Raw genomic sequence first — 8654 nt, forward strand, 5'->3', positions numbered from 1 at the left:
GCCCGAGGCACCAGCAAGTGACCGAGCAGACACTGAGGCAGCTGTGCCAAATTGGCAGGCCTGGCAGGATCCTAGCCAGACAGAAGTGTCGAACCAGTGGACCATGAAATCCCTTGCCACAATGAATAAACATCAAAGGAAAGATAACAGAAATATGAAAAATCAAGAAAGTACACCACCAAAGGGCAATAACTCTCAAGCGCTAGATCCTATAGAACAAGAAGCCCTTAAAATGTCTGAAAAGGAATTTTGAGTGATAATTCTTTTTTTTTTTTAAGATGACTGGTAAGGGGATCTGAACCCTTGACTTGGTGTTGTCAGCACCATGCTCACCCACTGAGCTAACCAGCCATCCCTATATGGGATCCGAATCCATGGCCTTGGTGTTATGAGCACCACACTCTCCTGAGCGAGCCACAGGCCAGCCCATTGAGTGATAATTCTAAGGAAACTAAATGAGATACCAGAAAACTAAGCTAGACAACATGATGGAATGAGGAAAGGTATACAGAACCCAAAAGAAGAAATGTACAAGGAAATCAATGCCCTGAGAAAGGATACAGCAGAGCTTGTCGAGCTGAAGAATTCATTCCACAAAATAAAAAACACAACAGAGAGTTTAACCAGCAGGCTTACAGAAGCAGAAGAGAGAACTTCTGACCTTGAAAATGGGCTGTTTGAAATAAAACGGGCAGACAAAAAAAAAAGAAAAAAATTAAAAACATTGAAGAAATCTAAGAGAGATATCAGGCAACCTTACGTACTCAAATATCCAAGTCATGGGTATTACAGAAGGGGAGGAAAAAGGAGATTGCATTGAAAACATATTCAACAAAATAGTGGCAGAAAATTTCCCAGGTATAGGAAAAGACACAGATCCTCAGATTCAGGAAGCTCAAAGATCCCCAAATGTATTCAAACCAAAAAGGTCTTCTTATGTCATAGTCAAACTGGCAAAACAAAAAAATTTTTAAAAGACAAAGAAATAGTCTTAAAAGACACAAGAGAGAAGTGTCAAATCACCAATAAGGGAGCCCCAATCTGACTAACATCAGACTTTTCATCACAAACCCTAAAGCCAGAAAGGAATGGGATGATATATTCAAAATACTAAAAGACAGAGATTGCCAGCCAAGAATACTCTACCCTGCAAGGCTACCCTTCCAAAATGAAGGGCAAATAGTATATTTCTCAGACAAACAAAAACTGCAGGAGTTCACTACCACATAACCACCCTTAAAAGAAATTCTCAAGGGAGTACTGGGTTTGGTATCTGAGAAATAACTACCACTGCCATAAACACTCAAGAAAAATCAAAGCCCACTAGTAAAATAAAAATGCCAACAATGAAGATAAAAAAAAAAGTTTATCTACAACCCAAGAAACCAACAAATACAGAAGACAAACAATAAATCAAAAAGAAAGGAACAAAAGACACTTAAGACATCCAAACAAAAATCAGTAAAATGCTAGGAGTAAATCAACACTATTCAATAACAACTCTTAATGTAAAAGGATTAAATTCCCCAATCAAAAGACACAGACTGACTGACTGGATCAAAAAGCAGGACCCAACTATATGCTGCCTTCAAGAGACCCACCTCACTTATAAGGATTCATATAGACTAAGAGTGAAAGGATGGAAAAAGACTTACCATGCAAACTGAAATGAAAAATGAGCTGGAGTAGCTGTTCTTCTATCTGATAAAATAGACTTTAAACTAAAAACCATAAAAAGAGATAATGAGGGCCACTACATAATGATAAAAGGATTGATCCATCAAGAAGACATAACAATTATAGATATATATGCACCCAATGTTAGAGCAGCCAGATTTATAAAGCAAACTCTATGAGACCTAAAGAAGGAAATAGACACTAATACCATAATAGCAGGGGACCTGAACACCCCACTATCAATATTGGACAGATCATCTAGGCAAAGAATCAGCAGAGAAACACAAGATCTAAACAGTACTCTACACTAATTGGACTTGGCAGATATCTACAGAACATTCCATCCAACAGCCTCACAATATTCATTCTTCTCATCAGCACATGGATCATTCTCCAGGATAGATCACATGACAGGTCACAAATCAAGTCTCAACAAATTCAAAAAAAATGGAATTATCCCATGTATTTTTTCAGACCACAATGGATTAAAATTAGAAATCAATAACAATTGAAATCCTGGAAACTATACAAACACATGGAAATTAAACAGCATTCTACTTAATGACATACGGGTCAAAGAAGAAATCAAACAGGAAATCAAAAAGTTTATTGAAACTAATGAAAACAATGATACATCATACCCAAACCTGTAGGATACTGCAAAAGCAGTACTAAGGGGGAAATTTATCTCATTAAATGCTTACTTCAGAAGAATGGAAAGATGGCAAGGGAACAACCTAATACTTCACCTTAAAGAACTAGAAAAACAAGAACAATCCAAACCCAAAGTTAGCAGATGGAAAGAAATCATTAAGAACAGAGAAGAACTTAATGAAATTGAAACCCAAAAATTGATACAAAAGATCAGTGAATCAAAAAGTTGGTTTTTTGAAAAGATAAATAAAATTGACAAACCATTAGCACAGCTAACTAAAAAAAGAAGAAAGAAGACCCAAATAACAAAAATTAGAAATGAAAAAAGTGATATTACGAATGATACCTCTGATATACAAGGAATCATTAGAGACTACTATAAACAACTATATGCCAACAAATTTGAAAATCTGGAGGAAATGGATAAATTTCTGGACACACACAAACTACCAAAACTGAGCCAAGATGATGTAGAAAATCTGAACAGACCAATAACAATAAAGAAGATTGAAGCTGTTATCAGAAAGCTCCAAACAAAGAAAAGCCCAGTACCAGATGGATTCACAGCAGAATTCTACCAAACATTTGAATGGGAATTGACACCAATTCTCTACAAACTATTCCAAAAGGTTGAAACAGAGGCAATTCTCCCAAACTCATTCTATGAAGCAAACATCACCCTAATACCAAAACCAGGTAAAGAAACAACAAAAAAAGAAAATTATAGGCCAATATCCTTGATGAATATAGACACAAAAATCCTCAATAAAATACTATCTAACAGAATACAGCAACACATACACAAAATTATACACCATGATCAAGTGGGATTCATCCCAGTGATGCAAGATTGGTTCAACATATGCAAATCAATAAATGTGATACACTATATCAATAAAATCAAGCACAAGAACCATATGATCATCTCTATAGATGCTGAAAAAGCATTTGATAAAATTCAACACTCGTTCATGATAAAGACCCTCTACAAGTTAGGTATAGATGGAAAGTATCGCAACATAATTAAACCCATATATGACAAACCCACTACCAATATCATCCTGAATGGGCAAAAGCCAAAAGCTTTTCCTTTAAGAACAGGAACTAGACAAGGATACCCACTCTCACCACTCCTATTCAACCTCATGTTGAAAGTACTAGCCAGAGCAATCAGAGAAAAGAAGGAAATAAAGGGCATCCAGATTGGAAAAGATGAAGTCAAACTGTCCCTGACTGCAGATGACATGATCCTATATATTGAACAGCCTAAAACCTCTACAAAAAAATTCTTGGAATTGATAAATGATTTCAGGCTACAAAATCAACACACAAAAATCACTAGCATTTCTATTCTCCAATAGTGAACATGCAGAGAGAAATCAAGAAAGCTTGCCCATTTACAATAGCCACCAAAAAAATAAAATATTTAGGAATTGAGTTAACCAAGGATGTGAAAAATCTCTATAATGAGAACTACAAACCATTGCTGAGAGGAATTGAAGAGGACGCAAAAAGATGGAAAGATATCCCATGCTCTTGGACTGGAAGAATCAACATAGTGAAAATGTCCATACTACCCAAAGTGATATACAAATTCAATGCAATTCCCATCAAAATTCCAATGACATTTTTCTCAGAAATGGAAAAAACTATTCAGATATTTATATGGAATAACAAAAGACCATGCATAGCCAAAGCAATTCTGAGCAAAAAACATAATAAAGCTGGAGGCATAACACTACCTGGCTTTAAACTATACTACAAAGCTATAATAACTAAAACAGCATGGTACTGGCATAAAAACAGGTACACAGGTCAATGGAATATAATAGAGAATCCAGAAATCAACCCACACACCTACAGCCATCTGATCTTTGACAAAGACATCAAGTCTACACACTGGGGAAGAGGCTGCCTCTTCAGCAAATGGTGCTGGGATAATTGGATATCCATAAGCAGGAGAATGAAACTAGACCCATACCTCTCACCATCTACTAAAATCAACACAAAATGGATTAAAGAATTAAATATACACCCTGAAACAATAAAACTTCTTAAAGAAAACATAGGAGAAATACTTCAGGAAGTAGGACTGGGTGCAGACTTCATGAATACCACCCCAAAAGCACGGGCAACCAAAGGAAAAATAAACAAATGGAATTATATCAAACTAAAAAGCTTCTGCCCATCAAAAGGAACAATTAACAGAGTTAAAAGACAACCAACAGAGTGGGAGAAAATATTTGCAAAATATACATCTGACAAAGAATTAATATCCAGAATATACAAGGAAGTGAAACAACTTTACAACAAAAAAGCAAGTAACCCAATTAAAAAATGGGCAAAAGAGCTAAATAGGCATTTCTCAAAGGAAGATATATGAATGGCCAACAGACACATGAAAAAATGGTCAACATCACTGAGCATTCAGGAAATGCAAATCAAAACCACATTGAGATACCATCTCACCCCAGTTAGGATGGCTGATATCCAAAAGACTGTGAATGATAAATGCTGACAAGGTTGCAGAGAAAAGGGAACTCTCATGCACTGTTGGTGGGAATGCAAAATAGTGCAGCCTCTATGGAAAATGGTGTGGAGGTTCCTCAAACAATTGCAGATAGATCTACCCTATGACCCAGCTATCCCACTGCTGGGAATATACCCAGAGGAATGGAAATCATCAAGTCGAAGGTATACCTGTTCTCAAATGTTCATTGCAGCACTCTTTACAACAGCTAAGAGTTGGAACCAGCCCAAATGCCTATCATCAGATGAGTGGATAAGGAAACTGTGGTATATCTACACAATGGAATACTACTCAGCTATAAAAAAAGAATGAAATACTGCCATTTGCAACAACATGGATGAACCTAGAGAGAATTATATTAAGTGAAACAAGTCAGGCACAGAAAGAGAAATATCACACGTTCTCACTTATTTGTGAGAGCTAAAAATAAATAAATAAATACACAAATAAACTGGGGGAGAGGGAAGAAGACATAACAATTACAATTCCTTGAAGTTTATATGACAAGTGAACAGATATGAGGTTTTGGGGAGGGAGGGGGGAAATGGAGGAGGGAGGGAGTTTTCGGTAATGGGCCACAATAATCAACCACATTGTATACTGACAAAATAAAATCAAATTTTAAAAAAAAGTCTGTAGTACATATACAAAAGATAAAGAAAAAGGAATCAAAGCATACCACTAGAAAAAAAAAAATCATTGAGTCACAAAGGAAGACAGTAAGAGAGGAAGAATGGAATGAAGGAACTACAAAACAGCCAAAAAACAATTAACAAAATGGAAGTGCAAGCCCTTTCCTATCAATAATTACTTTAAATGTAAATGCATTTAAGTTTTCCAATCAAAAGACATACAGTGGCCAAATAGTTTTTTAAAAAAATTCAACTATATGCTGCCACAAGAGACTCACTTTAGCTTTAAGGACACACGTGCTGATAGTCAAAGGAAGGAAAAAGATATTTCGTGAAAATGGTAACCAAAAGAGAGAAGGGAGGGCTGATCTTATATCAGATAAAATAGATTGTAAGTCAAAAACTGTCACAAGAGACAAAAAAAGTCATTATATAATGATAAAGGGGTCAACTCATCAAAAGGATAACAATTGCTAATATATACACACCCAAAAATGGACCAACTAAATATGTAAAGCAAATATTAGCAGAACTGAAGGGAGAAATAGACAGCAATATATTTTTTGTCATCCGGACAAAAAGAATCAATAAGGAAACAGTGAGGTTGGACAAGACTCCAGACCAAATGAACCTAACGGAACACTTCATCTAACAGCAAGCAGCAGAATGCAAATTCTTTTCAAACACTCTCAGGACATTCTCCAGGATAGATCATCTGCTAGGCCACAATGCAAGTCTTAACAAATTTATGAAGATTAAAATCATAACAAGTAGTTTTCTGAGTGTTATGCTGTAAAACTAGAAATCAATAGCAGGAGGAATAACTGGAAAATACACAAATATGTGGAAATTAAACAACACATTCTTGAACAACCAATGGGTCAAAGAAGAGATCTAAAGGGAAATTTTTAAAAAATCATGAGATGAGTGAAAATGGGAACACAACACAGCAGAACTTATGGGATGCAACAAAAAAAGTTTAAGAGAGAGGTTAATAGTGATAAATGCCAAAATTAACAAAAAAAGGAAAATCTCAAATAAATGACCTAATTTGCCCCTCAGGAAACTCAAAAAAGAACAAACTAAGCTCAAGGTCAGCAGAAGGAAGGAATTAATAAAGATCAGATCAAAATAAATGAAATAGAGGCTAAAAAGCCAATGGAAAAGAACAATGAAACTGAGTTGCTTTTTTGAAACAATAAACATAATTGACAAATCTTTAACTAGTCTAACTGAGAAATAGAGGACTCAAAATCATAAATGAAAGAAGAGACCTTATAACTGATACTACATAAATACAAAGAATCAAAAGGAACTACTGTGAACAATTATATGTCGACAAATTGGATAACCTGGAAGAAATGAAGGAATTCAAATCTAAGAAATTCCTAGCAGGGCCGGCCCTGTGGCGCACTCGGGAGAGTGCAGCGCTTGGGAGTGCAGCAGCGCTCCCGCCGTGGGTTCGGATCCTATATAGGAATGGCCGGTGCGCTCACTGGCTGAGCGTGGTGCGAGTGACACCAAGCCAAGGGTTGCGATCCCCTTACCGGTCACAAAAAGACAAAAAAAAAAAAAAATACAATCTTTAGCACATGGCAAAAACAAACCAAACAAAAAAAGAAAAAAGAAAAAAGAAATTCCTAGCAATGTATAGCCTAACAAGACTGAGTCACGAAAAAATCAATGAACAGATCAATAAGGAGTAAGAGACTGTATCAGTAATCAAAACCCTAACAAAGAAAAGCCCAGGACCTGATGGCTTCATGAGTGAATTTTACCAAATATTTTAAGAATTAATGCCAATCTTTCTCAAATTCTTCCAAAAAATTGAAGAGGAGGGAACGTTTTCAAACTCATTTTATGAGGCCTGCATGACCTGATGTCAAAGCCAGACAAGGACACTACAAGAAAAAACTATATAGACCAATATCCCTAATGAATGTAGATGCAAAAACCCTCAACAAAATACTAGCAAACAAAATTCAACAGCACAGTAAAAAGGTTACATGCCATGATCAAGTAGGATTTATCCCTGGGGTGTATGGATGGTTCAACATATGCAAACCAATAAATGTGATACAATACATTAACAGAATAAAGGATAAAAAAATCATATGATCATCTCAATAGATACAGAAAAAAACATTTGGCAAAATTTAACATGCTTTCATGATAAAAATCTCTCAAGAAATTAGATATAAAAGAAATTTACCTCAACATAATAAAGGCCATATATAACAAGCCCACAACTAACATCATACTCAATGGTTAAAAAGCTGAAGGTTTTTCTTTTAAGATCAGGAACAAGACAAGGATGCCTATTCTTTTTTTGTTTGTTTGTTTTTTATTGGTTATGGATATTCATGTGATACAAAGCTGATTGTCACCCCTTGTGCCCATGATGTGAGAGCCAGATTCATACTGGCAGCATACCCATTACCACAAAGGGATGCCTATTCTTGCCCTTTCTATAAGCCAGAGCAATTATGCAAGAATAAAAATAAATAAAATGTACTTAAATTGGAAAGGGAGGAGTAAAATTCTCTCTGTTTATAGAGGGCTGCATATAGAAAGCCCTAAAGACTCCACAAAAAACTGTTAGAATAAATGAATTCAGCAAAGTTGTAGGATACAAAATCAACATACAAAAAATCAGTAACATTTCTACACACTAATAACAAACTATCCAAAAAAAGATATTTTTTAAAAATCCCATTTACAATAGCAACAACAACAATAATATTTGCAAATAGATTTAACCAAGGAGGTGAAAGATATTACACTGAAAACTACAAAACTTTGATGAAAGAAACTGAAGAAGGAAACAATTAAATGGGAAAATATCACATGTTCAAAGAATAGAAGAATTAATATAGTTAAAATGTTCATACTTCCTAAAGCAGTCTACAGATTCAATACAACCCCTATCAAAATTCCAATGTCATTTTTGAAAGAAATAGAAAAAACAATCCAAAAAATCCTATAGAACCCCAAACAACACCAAACAACCAAAGCAATCTTGAGAAAAAAAGAAAAAAAAACAGAGCTGGAGGCATTGCATGACCTGATTTCAAAATATACTACAAACCTATAGTAATCAAAACAGCATGATACTGGTATAAAAACAGACACATAAACTAATGGAATAGAATAGAGAATTC

General features: G+C 35.2%; 1 non-coding gene across 1 annotated transcript; it reads right to left on the bottom strand.

Moving 5' to 3' along the window:
- Positions 1 to 279: 279 nt before the first annotated feature.
- Positions 280 to 351, bottom strand: TRNAV-GAC (transfer RNA valine (anticodon GAC)). The gene has a single exon. It is a non-coding gene; the product is annotated as a tRNA-Val (tRNA).
- Positions 352 to 8654: the final 8303 nt, after the last annotated feature.

This window comes from Cynocephalus volans, chromosome 10 (assembly GCF_027409185.1).
Source record: "Cynocephalus volans isolate mCynVol1 chromosome 10, mCynVol1.pri, whole genome shotgun sequence".
NCBI classification, from domain to species: domain Eukaryota; kingdom Metazoa; phylum Chordata; class Mammalia; order Dermoptera; family Cynocephalidae; genus Cynocephalus; species Cynocephalus volans.